General features: G+C 42.6%; 1 protein-coding gene across 1 annotated transcript in view; it reads left to right on the top strand.

Annotated features, from left to right (window-relative positions):
- The window catches only part of TCERG1L (transcription elongation regulator 1 like), a 333,546-nt gene that overhangs the window by 216,247 nt on the left and 102,105 nt on the right, over positions 1-15,194 (top strand). The gene's annotated exons all lie outside the window — the stretch shown is intronic.

Here is a 15,194-nt window from a genome sequence, read left to right as displayed (position 1 = left end):
GTTAGTACTTCCCTGGTTAGCATTTTAGTTTAGCCTGTTTATGAAATATCCATTTACTTCATGACCTCAGCTTGAATGCAGAGTCTATAACTATCTCATTGTGCTGTCTCTAACCTCCTGGATTTCCAGCTCATCCTATCAGCCAGCAGCCTCTTCACAGCTGTAAACCTGGGGGCTCGCACAAGTCCAGATAATTCTATTGGGATTTAAAGGGAATCTGTCACCTGAATTTGGCGTGCTATTTAAATGGCTTCAGTCCGATCCGATGGGCAGTGTTTCCTATCCATTCCTCCTCCCCATCCGTTGCCTCCATCCGCAATATTTTCTGGAATTGGAGTAGGTGTCCGCTATAGTCTGCGCGTGCGCAATGCAATCTTGCCTCGCGCACATGCAGTATGCTTTGGCCAACTGCAGGCAAAGCCTAAAAGCATTACTGCGCATGCGCCAGTTAACTATGTCCCGGAACACAGCAAAATACTTCCGGGACATAGTAAACCGGCGCATGCGCAGTATTGCTCTTAGGCTTTTCCCGCAGTTGGGCAAAGCATACTGTGCATGCGCAAGGCAAGATTGCATTGCGCACGCGCAGACTATAGCGAACACCTACTCCAATTCCAGAAAATATTGCGGACGGCGGCCACGGAAGGGCAGGAGGAATGGATAGGAAACACCGCCCATCGGACTGGACTGAAGTCATTTAAATAGCCTGCAAAAATCAGGTGACAGATTCCCTTTAAGGGCGTAGATCTGGGTTCCTTGGAACCTGCTACATGGCCTGGCTTTTGCAAATCCTGCCTGTTGGATAACTATTAAGAGCTGCAAAACTTCCACCTATAATATGCCTTTACACCTTCTTTTCTGCCTTTGTATTGGTATATAGTTTGTTCACTCGAAAATAAGATTTGTCTGCTTGCCTTGTGCCTTTTTATTCTCTATCTCTCCAAATACACAAATGCTGCTGAAGTTTTAGTAAAATTTTGGGTGGAATAAAAATTTGCAAACTTCCCACAGTTTTTATATTATTTTGACTTTTATATCACCTTCATAGAAATGTAAGCCATTAAATTCTACAGGCATTTAAGTCAGACTCATCTTCCGTTACATTGCCCCATGTCTAGGAAATAGAAATTTTGAGCACCCAATGAATACATTATTGTAGTTGTTGTGGTCACATTACGGCCACTCAGCTGTAGAACAAATAACCGTCATCCTTATCGGTTGTCCGCTACGGAGAGCGATATACAAAGGTAGAACTGTTATCTAAATAGCAGGGCGAATGTCATTTATTATATTGTACTTCTATTTGAATTGGTTACATTATACCGAGCCTATTACTATTTGCTTTTTCATACCTTTTTTTTAGTTTTGTAGTTTTTCTTCCTGCCTTTGTTAATTAAACCTGCAATTTATGTTGATATAAATGATCTTCTGGACTCATTTAGGTCAAATGTAAATAGCAATTTACATGTTTTATGCATATAAAGCTTGAAAACATTTCAGCAAAATGTGTTACGTTTGATCTTAATTATGAAGCTAATGACTAAATCTTCAATGTACCCCCCTTTCCTGTGACTGATCTAGACAATGATTTTTAATGATAATTATCAATAAAGAAATAATCGTGCGCTTCTTGACATCTGGACAATGGCTGTACCAGAATCGTAAAATAGAATTTGTTGTATTTGAGCTCCGCTCTGAGGTGTATAAAAAAAGTGATGACCTTTAAATATCAGCATGTAAATCAATTAATGTTGTTGGATAATGTTCACGCTTGTAAAAGTGTTAGCTTAGATAGAAAAGGAAGAAGCTCAGAGGACCCAATTCATCAAAGTGTTTACGGCAGAATTTTGGAGTAATACTCTTTGAAAAATGTCAACATTTTTGCAAAGAGTGAATTTGCATAAAAAATGTTGCGACTTTTGGCATTTTTATTTCTGCTCAGTTCCATCAAAGTCAGGGAGGGATGGCAACGCCCATCAAAATCTTCAATAGTAATGGCATTTGTTACACAACCAATACAATGCATGGAGGTGCACACCTATTATTATTATTATTTATAATAAAGCACCATAGATTCCATGGTGCTGTACATGAGAAGGGGTTACATTCAAATTATGGATATCACTTACAGTAAATAGACTAACAATAACCGACTGATACAGAGGATGAGAGGACTCTGACCTTGCGGGCTGACATTCTACAGGACAGTGGGGAAGGAGACAGTAGGTTGGGGGGTTGCAGCTGCACTGGTGTTGATGATGTGGTAGCTCCGGTAGTGGCGAGGAGGCAGCGGGGTCATTACAGGCTGTAAGCTTTCTTGAAGAGGTGGGTTTTCAGGTTCCGTCTGAAGGATCCGAATGTGGTTTATAGTCGGACATGTTGGGGCACAGAATTCCAGAGGATGGGGGATATTCGGGAGAAGTCTTTGAGGTGATTAGGTGAGGAGAAAATAAGTGTGGAGGAGAGAAGGAGGTCTTGGGATATTACGTTAGAGAAGATATAAGGAGATTAGTTCAGAGATATATGGAAAAGACAGGTTATTGATGGCTTTGTAGGTCAGTATTAGTAATTTCAACTGGATAGAGAGAATGGGAGCCAGTGGAGAGATTTGCAGAGGGGAGAAGCGAAGGAGTAGCAAGGAGAAAGATGAATTAGTCGGGCAGCAGAGTTAAGGATGGACTGGAGAGGTGCGAGAGTGTTAGCAGGGAGGCTACAGAGAAGGATGTTGCAGTAGTCGAGGTGGGAGATGATGAGGACATGCATTTTAGTAGATTGAGGGTTGAGGAAAGGACGGATTCTGCAGATATTTTTGAGCTGACTGGAGGTGGAAAGAGCTTGGATATGAGGTTTGAAGGACATGGCAAAGTCAAGGGTTACTCCGAGGCAGCGGACTTCCGGTGCAGAGGAAAGCATGATGTAATTAATTGTAATAGAAAGAGCAGGTAAGGAAGATCTGTGAGATGGGGGAGAGATGATGAGTTCAGATTTTTCCACATTTAGATTGAGGAAACGAGAGAAGAAGGAGGATATGGATGATAGACACTATGGGATTCTGTACAGCAGAGAGTTGACATCTTGGCAAGAGAATTAGATCTGAGTGTCATCATCATAAAGGAGGTACGGGAATCCATGGGACTTTATGAGTTGTCCCAGACCAAGTGTATAGATTGAGAAGAGTAGAGGTCCTAGAACAGAGACTTGAGGGACTCCAACAGAGATAGGGTGGGATGAGGAGGTATTGTGGGAGTGGGAGACGCTGAATGTGCAGGTTGGAAAGGTATGAGGAGGTCAAGGATAAGGCAAGGTCTTTGATGCCAAAGGAGGAGAGGATCTGTAGTAGGAGGCAGTGGTCAACTGTGTCAAAAGCAGAGGACAGATCTACTGTAGAAGTAGGAGTATAGAGTATTGTCCATTAGCTTTGGCTGTAAGTAGGTTGTTAGTAATTTTGGTCAGGGCAGTGGAATGATGGGGACTGAAACCAGATTGTAGATTGTCAAAGAGCAAGTTAGATGAGAGGTGGGAGGAAAGTTCAGCATGGACATGTTGCTCCAGGAGTTTAGCAGCGAATGGGAACAGCGATATTGGGTGATAGCTGGACATAACGGTTGAGTCCAGGGTTGGCCTTTTAAGAATAGGCATGATTGTGGCATGTTTGAAAGCAGAAGGAAAGGTACCAGAAGTTAGTGATAGGTTGAAGAAGTAGGTTAGGGTTGGGTTAAGTGTGGTGGTGAGGCTGCGGAGGAGATGGGATGCAATGGGTTCGAGAACACAAGTTGTGAGGTGTGATTTGGTGAGGAGACAATTAAGCTTCCCTTCAGTGATGTTGGAGAGGGAGGTTATGGGATTTGGGCATTGGTCTGGTATACAAAGGGGTTGTGGTGGTTGAACAATAAAGACTTGCCTTGTTTGGTCGATCTTATTTTTTAAGTGCGTGACGAAGTCCTCAGCAGAGATGACGGAGGTTGGAGAGGACAGTGGTGGGCAGAGGAGGGAGTTAAAAGTTTTGAATAACTGTTTGGGGTTGTAGGATAGGGAAGATATGAGGGTTATGAAGTAGGCTTGTTTAGCAGAGGTGAGGGCAGATTTGAAAGCGAATGTTGCCTGTTTGAATGCAGTGAAATTATCTTGAGAATTTGTTTTCTTGCAACGTCGTACTGCAACCTTGGACACTTGACGGAGCTTTTTAGTGATGTTATTGTGTCAGGGTTGTCTACTACATCACACACTGCCATGAACGAGAGGGGCGACCATGTCAATAGCTGATGTGAGAGTGGCATTGTTGAAAGCAGTGGTGCTGTCTGTGTTATGGAGAGAGGACATGGATACCAGTGGTAGAATAGAGTCAGAGAGGTGTGAGTGTCTAGGTGTGTGAGGTTTCTGCAGGGGTGCGCATGTTGCTGGACATGGGTGACAGGTGAGGAGGATAGGGATTAGAAAGTGAGTAGCTGGGGGTCAGACAAGCGGAGAGGGGAGCTTGTGAAGTTAGATAAAGAGCAGAGACGGGTGAAGATCAAGTTTAATGTATGTCCATCTGTGTCGGTGGCTGAGGAGGACCACTAAGTAAGTCTAAAAGATGGAGTAAGGGAAGGAAGTTTGGAGGCTGCTGACTGAAGGGTATCAGTGGGGATGTTGAAGTCACCCATGATGATACTGGGCATGTCAGTGGAAAGAAAGTGAGGAAGACATGTAGAAAATTGGTCAATAAAGGCAGTGGCCGGGCCCAGAGGTCGGTATATGACGACCACTTGGATGAGACACATTCATTAAGTGTTGTGTGTAGAGTTGAGCAAATTTTTCAAAATTCGGTTCCAATTACGATTGGCTGTGAATATTGTTTTTGCAATAGTCGCCGAACACAGCAGAACGTCATCGGAGTCAACAGGAGTAGAAATGAACAAATATGTTCGGAACCAATCATCAAACATAAATTCAGAATGAATAGGGTTTCAATATGGCACGAATATGGCAAATTCATATTCGGCGACCGATTCTGACACATATTCGCTCAACTCTAGTGTGCTTCTTAATAAACTAAGAGCATTTATTCCTGCACTCCCATTATCTAGACACCAGTCTTAATGAGTAGGACCTTAGGGCCCTGTCACACATCGCTGTGTGTGACGGGGATCAGCGACCGGCCCCCCTGCCGGTTATCGCTGATCATGCTCGAGCGGTCTGGACCGTTTTTCTATCGCTGGTCTCCCGCTGCCCAGCGCACATTGCTGCGTATGGCAGCGAGATACCAGCGATCAGCGACGCTGGACGCTGGTTTCTAATGCAAATGTCGGGTATCCAGGAGCCGCGGCTCCTGGATACCTGCTGTTTACCTTGGAAACCAGCGTACACGCTGGATTCGGTATCCAGGAGTCGCGCGGCTCCTAGATACCCGACGTTTACCTTGGAAACCAGCGTGTACGCCAGTTTCCAAGGTAAACAGCTGGTATCCAGGAGTCGCATCTCCTGGATAGCCGACGTTTACATTAGAAACCAGCGTCCAGCGTCGCTGGTCCTGCTCGCTGGGGCTGTCTATGTGACAGCTCACCAGCGATCTGCCTAACGATGTCCCAGCGATCCCATCCATGTCGGATCGTTGGTGGGATTGCTGGGACATCATTATATGTGATAGGGCATTAATCTTTCAGTTTTCAGTCGAGCTGCATGTCTCTGTTATCTCAAGAGACCACATCGTAATTATGAAGAGTAGTAGAGATGGGACAGACATCATCTGAGCCATTAGATTTATTTTTTCTGAAACAGCATCACTTTTATAATGTATATGGATTATATCTGGCATTTCATCATAGCCCAATTAATAGGTTTAAATTGCATGCACAAGTCCAGACAGCACAGCTCTTATTGGCTATGTGCATACAGTGCATTTTTGAGGCTTTTTCCGCCCGGAAATGGGTCAAAAATGCTATGGAATCCTTATGAAAACTAATTCAATGACAATCCTGAAGTGTTGTGAACATGATCAGCAAAGTATTTGCAGTGCATTTTTTTCTGCAGCATGTCATGTCAGTTTTTTGTGCTTTTCTGCAGTGTTTTCACCCATTGACTTCAACAGAGTCAGTCAAAAACGCAGCAACAAAACCGCAGGTATAAAAATGATTGCGGATTTGCTGAGTTTTTGTTTTGCATTTTACCATCTTCCTATGGTGTTTTGCATGCTGTCATCTGTGTGACAGTGTGGCAAACACCAGCATGGTAGTACTTATCTGTGGTAACACTACCGCAAGTAAGACCATCGGTCAGAGTGCTGCGGGGTCATGCTGTGAGATGTTGGCGTGATCGCACAGCTGTGAATGCGACCCACGGTAGCGCTACCGCCGTTAAGACTGTCAGTCAGAGCATTGAGGGGCCATGCTGTCAGATGTCAGCGTGACACCACAGCTGTGACTGTCACCTGCGATATCACTACCGCAGACTGTCGGTCAGAACGCTGCGGGGTCATGCTGTCAGATGTCAGCATGACCCTGCAGCTATAACTGTGACCCGCAGGTATGGGCTGATGAGACTACTGCTCCCATCGGGTTATGTCTGCTGTCACTGATAACAGTGAGAGCAGGAGCCGCTGATGGGAGCCGCTGATGTGCTCACAGTTACAAAAAAAAAGTTAAATTACATGTTCCAATAAATATACCATTATCCTCACCTAACACCAAATTCGCAATGGCCTCGTCTCCTAGAAATAATGTAAAATAGTAAACCAACATATGTTAGATGTCGGGATTCTCCCTCTGCACAGGATGGATCTCAAGCCTTGTCTGGTGCTGTGGTCTCCTATTCAGGCACGGCTGCTGGGTTGACTGCTCAGCACAGACTTCAGTCCCAGCACTTTGCCCAGGCTTGTGCTGCAGGTGTAGTTACTGCTGGCTCTCCAGCTAAGCCTATGGTGACTACTAGTTTACACATGCAGCGCTGTGCTCTGGAACCTAAGTCCAGATTTCATCCTACTAAGCATGTCCATGATATGGTGCCTTCCCATTGGTGCTCGGATGTCAGGTGCTGTGGTGATGTGTCAGCTCCAGATTGGCCCACAGGCAAGGTCCTGTCTGTCTGGACTTGAGCAAAGTATAAAAAGCTCTCAATGGCGCATGCCTGTATGCTAGTATTTTGTGTGTGTGGTGTGTTGGTGGCTACCTTATCACCCTATAAGCACATGTGCCACTATTGCACTGCGAGTGTTGGTCTAGACAGGTAGTGTAGGGTGGGAACTCCAGCTTGAACTTAGCATCTGCACCAAGTGTCCTCAGGCGCACATGCTAAAGCACACCATGTGTCAGAGCAGGGTCAACCACCAGCTTAGTCTTCCTTGGGGGTTAAGTTATAGGGACCCCAATTAGTATTTTTCTATATGCCTTTGCAGTCTAACAGGGTATAGTTTTTTGCTTTGCTTCCTAGTACCGCTCTGTAGTGTAACAGAGCTTGTTACTTTGTGCTCTGTGCACACTGAGTGTCATTTAACTCAGTATGCTTTAAGTTTCTCCATCACCACACGGTGGACCCCGGGTTGCGAAAGCCCCTTATTATAATTTTTTATTTGGTGCGTTCTACCAATACTAACAACTAACAACATATACTCATCTGTACGCCATAGTCCAGGTAATCCCGACTGTCCCACAGCGATCTCACTTGTAGAACAATCACATCGGTAGATGTGACCACTCTGCTCAGCCACCGGCGATACACTGACAGGGGGTAATCACTCATGCAGTGTATCACTGAGCTGTCGTGAGAGTTCAACCGAGTTCATCAGTTCCGGTGCTCTCATTTATGGCACTGCTGCGTGAGAACTTTCCCACGCAACAGTGGTGCCATAAGAGAGATCACTGGAGCTAATCAACTGATAAACTCTCTCACGGCAGCCCAGTGATACACTGTGGGAGCAATTACCTCTTGTCAGTGTATAGCTGGCTGTCTTTGAGAGCAGTCACATCACTGATGTGACTTCTCTCAAAGTTATCAGGATCGTCGTGGGACATTATGGATTACCTTCTCTGCAGATAGGTGAGGAATATTGTGGTTTATTATTTTAGTTTTCACAAATATGAACCCCCTCTTGCCACCACTACAGGGCAAGTGGGAAGAACGAGACTGAACACCAGATTTAGCGCATCTTATAAATGCACCTTTTCTGGAGAGGCTGAGAGCTGATGTTTTTAGTCTGGGAGGGGCCAGTATCCATGGCCCCTTTCTAGGCTATTAATGTCAGCCTGCAGCTGTCTGCCTAGCCTTTGCTGGTTAGATTTTATAGAGGTACCCTTTGTAAATTTTTCTGAGGTCCCCTGTAAACTAGCCAATAAAGTCTAAGCAAATAGCTGTGAGCTGATATTAATTGCATGTGAACCATTATGGCTATTTACTTCTTCCCAAAATATTAACATCAGCCCCAAGCTGTTGGCTTTCCCTCTGCTGGTTATTAAAATTACACTGGAGCTCACACATTTTTTTTTTCATTTTTTTTCTTTAAAATTAACAGTTGCTGTCTTGTTACATCCTATATACAATTGTTCTGTTAACGCCCCTAAATATGCTGGTGACAATGTTTTGTGTTTGTGTGTTTGTGTTTAGTTATCGGGCTGACACCTTTTCATTACTAATCCTAGTGTTAGGTGTTAATGACAACTGCTGACACCAAGCACGACTACTTCATCAGCATGAAAAGGTGATGTTGAACCAAAAAATTACATTCCAAAACTTTTTTTTTAAATATCTTTATTTGGTTCAAAAAAGCATTCATTGCTGTACAAAAATGCATGCAAAAATGCATACAAAAAGGTGCGTTTTTTCCAGCCAAGAGATGCAGAAACCTTGCAGAAATTTCTGCAAGCAAATACTCGATGTGCACACATAGCCTTATTGTGTTTTTCCCCATCCAGAAAGATACACACCACATTTATGAATATACTTGCTTTTGAGGGCAACGTTTCTGGTCACAGACCCTTTTTTAGATGAGAGCAAGTGGATACATGAGAAGATCATGGTGTTCTCAGTGCGATGGCATAGTAGATGCTGTCAATTTAAGTTTGAGGTCACATGGAGGTATTGCCTGAGGATTGGAGTGGTGTATAGGCCTTGTTCCATGAACAACATTTATTATCAATCTACAGCATAGATAATATACGTATAATCGCTGGCGGATTGGCTGCTCAGTCTCCCATTGATCCAGAGATCAAAGAGCTAACGGTTCCTGTGAGCATGTCCATGCCAGTAGAGAGCTTGTGTGACCACCAGGTAATGTATTTTTTTACTTTTTTATTCCAGGATATTTGTTTTGTGTTTTGTTTTTGGTTTTCTCTGTGTAAAGGTCATGTGTTCATATGCAATTACATTTTGCATGCACATTAAGTTACTTTTTCTGCTCAGACCCAGTTTCTCGTTTGTTTCATTGTGCATTCTGTGCATATAAGGGTGTGACCGCCCTGTCTGAGTTGGAAAATCCATCCTGTCTGGCCTATAGTATTACTGGTGGTTCAGTCCCTCTGTCCTTGTTCACATTTACGTCACTTGACAAGTGGAAAGGTTTTAAATACAAGAGTTAGGACTGTCCCACAAGGGTTGCCGTGACGTGGCGGGATGGCTTCTACATTATTTTGATCAAAATTATGTTAACTAAATACCCTTATTATTACTATTATTACTACTTTCATGCAATTTTTGCAATATATTTTTTTACTTTTTTATTCCAGGATATTTGTTTTGTGTTTTGTTTTTGGTTTTCTCTGTGTAAAGGTCATGTGTTCATATGCAATTACATTTTGCATGCACATTAAGTTACTTTTTCTGCTCAGACCCAGTTTCTCGTTTGTTTCATTGTGCATTCTGTGCATATAAGGGTGTGACCGCCCTGTCTGAGTTGGAAAATCCATCCTGTCTGGCCTATAGTATTACTGGTGGTTCAGTCCCTCTGTCCTTGTTCACATTTACGTCACTTGACAAGTGGAAAGGTTTTAAATACAAGAGTTAGGACTGTCCCACAAGGGTTGCCGTGACGTGGCGGGATGGCTTCTACATTATTTTGATCAAAATTATGTTAACTAAATACCCTTATTATTACTATTATTACTACTTTCATGCAATTTTTGCAATATATTTTTTTACTTTTTTATTCCAGGATATTTGTTTTGTGTTTTGTTTTTGGTTTTCACCAGGTAATGTAATAGTAGTCGCACATGCTTGTTAAAGCTACATTCATACAGGGAATTTTACGAATCCTGTTTATTGCATCAGTGGGGGTTTTAGCAGTCATGTCCCCCAGCAATCATAAATCTCCTGTGATTAGGTTATAAATGTTGTTAATGTTTTAATTTCTACAGAGATACATCCAACCTGCAAAGACAACAGGAATACATTTCTTCCTTATGCTTGCTATTTTCACATATAAAAGAATAAAATATTTTTTAACTGGTGAAGTTGATTTTCTAGTGCATTCGGGAAGGGCTGCAGTTGCAACTAGTAACCAGCCCAAGGCAAGTTTGTATTTTATAAGAAAAAGGGGAAAATGAAACAGAGTTCTTTATACACTGCTCAAAAAAAAGGGAACACTTAAATAACAGAAGTAAACTCCAAGTAAATCAAATTTCTGTGAAATCAAACTGTCCACTTAGGAAGCAACACTGATTGACAATCAATTTCACATACTGTTGTGCAAATGGAATAGACAACAGATGGAAATTATTGGCAATTATCAAGACACCCTCAAAAAAGGAGTGGTTCTGCAGGTGGGGACCACAGACCACATCTCTGTAACAATGCTTTCTGGCTGATGTTTTGGTCACTTTTGAATGTTGCTTGTGATTTCTCACTCGTAGTAGCATGAGACTGACTCTACAACCCACACAAGTAGATCAGGTAGTGCAGCTCATCCAGGATGGCACATCAATGCGAGCTGTGGCAAGAAGGTTTGCTGTGTCTGTCAGTGTAGTGTCCAGAGGCTGCAGGCACTACCAGGAGACAAGCCAGCACACTAGGAATCATGGAGGGGGCCATAGGAGGGCAACAACTCAGCAGCAGGACCGCTACCTCTGCCTTTGTGCAAGGAGAAACAGGAGGAGCACTGCCAGAGCCCTACAAAATTACCTCCAGTAGGCCACAAATGTGTATGTGCTGCACAAATGGTTAGAAACCGACTCCATGAGGATGGTCTGAGGGCCCGACGTCCACAGATGGGGGTTGTGCTCATTATGAAAGGTTTGAGGTGTGAAGGCGGAGCTGTGGTGCAGTCTCCAGGGGGCCCAAAAATGTTGCCAGTATTGAGCCCAGAAATTCCCGGTGGCAGCCCTGCTTGCAGGTAAAATGAATGATTCACTGAACTCTCCCACTCTACTCTAACAGATATCTCCATTCCTATCTTTTCATTAATATAAAAACTCCAGTCTCTCAAATTTAATTCAATGAAGACCATTGATCTGCTGTAATTCACTTCAAAACCATTGGGTGGCCACATATAGTATATAAATCTCCCGACACAAAATCTTTTTCTTTTTTTTGTGTCTTAAAAAAACTGTTGGTCATCTCATACCTTACATCCAGGGTAATTAGTGATGAGCGAGTATATTCATTGCTCGGGGTTTTCGGAGCATGCTCGGGTGTCCTCCGAGTAATTTGGCGTGCTCGTAGATTTAGTTTTTCTCAGCTCAGCTTCATGATTTGCAGCTGCTAGACAGCCTGAATACATGGGGGGATTCCATAGCAAACAATCCCCACATGTATTCAGGCTGTCTAGCAGCCACAAATAATGCAGCTGCGACTACAAAAACTAAATCTCCGAGTACACTAAAATACTCGGAGGACACCCGAGCATGCATAGCCACAATGACAGCAAGAATGCCTAGAATGTACTTTAAAGATTACTTGTCACCAGGTCAGATAAAGCTCCCCTTGTATTCCATTTTTTTCAGTCTGCCATATTGGAAACCAGGTTACTAAGAGGGGAAAAGACCATAAAGATTATTCATTAATAGAAAGATCCTTATATCTGTAACTGTATGGTGAAGTTAAACATAAAAGCAAAACAGAATACTCAGGGGAGCAGTGAGAAAAAAATAACTGCAAAAACTGGCTATTTTCGACCTGGTAACATGTCTTTTTTAAATAACCATGTAAGCTAAGGTATCAATCTTTTCTCTAAAAAAGCACTAAAAAGAGCAGTTTGCAAAGAAATGTAAAAGATAACAAAAATGTCTATTTTAAAGAAGAATTTTGATTTCAATAATGACTCACATGGCATGACACTTTTCATTCTATAGACGTTTCCTATTAATTGACAACAAGACAGCAATATAAAATTGTATTATTTGCTGCAGTTAGAAGAGACAGTTTAATATCGTGTTTTACTTGTATCGCAATCAAAAGTTTAAGAAATGTACACTGCTCAAAAAATAAAGGGAACACTACTCTACTTCTGCACCATGTCCTCATCAATCACTCATTAACAGTTCCTATCGAACACCAGATCACATACATTGCCATCAGTTTTTGTTTTTGCCAAAATATTTATTTAAGGGTAGACTCTTATGACAGGGCCCTACTCCACTGTAACATATTAAAAATTTGTTAAAATATCCAATATTCTTTTCATGTAAATTTTTATTTATTTTTCTTTAAGGGAATGCGTCACACACATTTTTTAAAATGTCCAGTAATACCACATACAGGGACAAATACCATCACACCATGGTTGGACCACATAGTGACTGAATAATACCTCAAACAAGGAGCAAATATGACCACACCATGTCTTGATAATAAATAACCACCACATAGTAAACGAATAATACCGTGTACAAGTAACAAATATCGTCAATCTATGACCAGATCACATATTGTATATAAGTGTACAATTAACACACTGAATCACCAGTGGCATCTCTAATTGAAGGTATTCATCTTCGCTTCACTTCTTCATGCATTGCAGACCTCCATCACTTCTTCCAGCCAGGACTTGTCTCTTCAGAAAATAACACAGTTGTGGGTTATCTAGCACAGGGTTCCCCAACTCCAGTCCTCAAGGCCCACCAACAGATCATGTTTTCAGGATTTCCTTTGTATTGCACAGGTGAAGCAATTATCAACTGAGCAATACTAAGGAAATCCTGAAAACATGATCTGTTAGTGGGCCTTGAGGACTGGAGTTGAGGAACCCTGATCTAGCACACCTGTTATGGTACTACAGCACAGGACTAGGGTAGGAGGGGGAAAACTGACCCTGCACTGTGACTAGACTGACACCCTACGATGGAGTGGGCAACGCATTCCTTGCGAATAGACCCACCTACGATCCTAGGTTAATCTCAAGCGAAGACCTATAGATAGGGGGAAAAGGTTCCCTGAAAGATCTAAGGACTGGGTACATAAACAGGTCACCTCATAATAGAAAACAAAGAGCAGGCTGCAGAATCAAGCTGAAAACAGAAACTAAGACTTGCAGAACCGGAGGTCCCAGCGCTGCACTAATTAAACACACAGAAGGCAAAGCAAAGCTCCAAGCCAGAACTCAAGTTGATTAACACTGTTGTCCAGCAAAGAATGGGAGACAGGTGCAGGTTAATAAAGGGTGATAAAATCACTTAACCCAAGACAAACCCAGCACCAGAGGAAAAAGACCAGCAGCCTTGACACTACAAGAAAATGACGGATAGTCACAAACTGAACAGATTCTAACAGCACCTCTTCCAGAGCGCATTCTCTAATTTTACCCAAACTTCTTCACTATGCCAGATGAAGATAAAAAGCAACAGTTTGGCCCCGCATGTTAACAGGATCCCCCTCCCCAATAAAAACAGTATCCATGGTGCAAGTTTGCTTTAGCAGTGCAAGGGTTAATCTGCTCAGTTAAGAGCTCCTTGAGGCTTTACTGCATTATGGCTCTCAGCTGTGCTCTGTTAGTCATTCCCATCTCCTATATAATCAGGACCCTGGCTAGCACTCATTGTCGATGATAGTTTTTGCTGCATGGCTGGAGGTTGTTGTTGGTGGTTATTGGAGAAGGTGGTAGGTGGATTTATCTGTTACTGTTTCTAGGTTTTGAGTGTGTAATAATTTGTTTTCTTCTCCTACATTGGCTTAACCCCATCCGCCACTCCCTGATGCATTCCGCTGTTGTACTGTATGTGTAAGTATATTTGTATGTTTGGTATTTTTCGTTATCAGTGTTCATAATACCTTGTTAGTCTGGTTTGTGTATTATAGTACACTGCTACTCCCCTCTTCCCTGGGTGGGGGAAGGGTACAGACTGAGGGCGGATTCAGGAACTAAGGCAAGGATTGTGGGCCTGGCATCTTCACCATCAGAAATAATCCAGGGAACAGGGCGAGCTAGGGTGCCAGTAGCATTATAGACCAAGAAGGAAGTCCTGGTCCCGGGACACCAGACAACAGTGAGACAGTGAGTCATAGTAGATAAGCAGGAGTAAACCAGAGAAGTATAGAACTGGGAGCCAGAGACTGACCTTTAGGGGTTCAAACAGAGAGGAGCCCCACTCGTGGCTTCCAGTAAAGAGCTAATCACACTGATAACAAGCTCTCTGCCAATAAAAACAGATGAAATAGAGGAAAGGAAATTAGTCCCAGTTAACTTTAAATTAAACTGAGAAAATGTTGCCATCTAGCAGGGCAAAGTGGTTCCCAAGCCTCTCTATCACATGGGAAAACAGCAGAATTACATTGATCCATATTAATTGAGAAGGAAGCTTGCACTAGGGCAAGGAAGCTTCAGGTTACTGATGTTCAATACACACAATATACAAAATGCATATATTCCCTCATAAGATACAGCAAAGGATGACATTGCTTACATAACCTGAAAGAATCATGCAGCCCAACACATGTAGCATGTCATATTACCCTGCCGTTAACTAAATAACTTGATTTACATAATTAGCAGAGATAACGTGAATGAAGCCATGTCCATGGATGCACTACACACAATTCAGGAATGGGCTATAATATATTGGGGAGAGAGAAAGAGAAAGATATGCTGCAATTGCATATGACCAAATTTTTATAAAATTGCACAGTCCTCAATTTTGGTGAAGAAATTAATCAAAGGGTGGTTCATTAATTAAATTAAATGATGGCATAGCACCCCAAAAAAGGTTTAGAGATAGAGCAGGCACACATCATAGCTCTATGACATACCCTAGCAAAATGCCATGGCAATAGATGATGTTGAACAATACCCCTTTCATTTA

The sequence above is a fragment of the Dendrobates tinctorius genome, unplaced genomic scaffold (assembly GCF_039654945.1).
Source record: "Dendrobates tinctorius isolate UK_male_01 unplaced genomic scaffold, ASM3965494v1 ptg000147l, whole genome shotgun sequence".
Lineage (NCBI taxonomy): Eukaryota > Metazoa > Chordata > Amphibia > Anura > Dendrobatidae > Dendrobates > Dendrobates tinctorius.
This window is presented reverse-complemented; position numbering and strand designations above follow the sequence as displayed.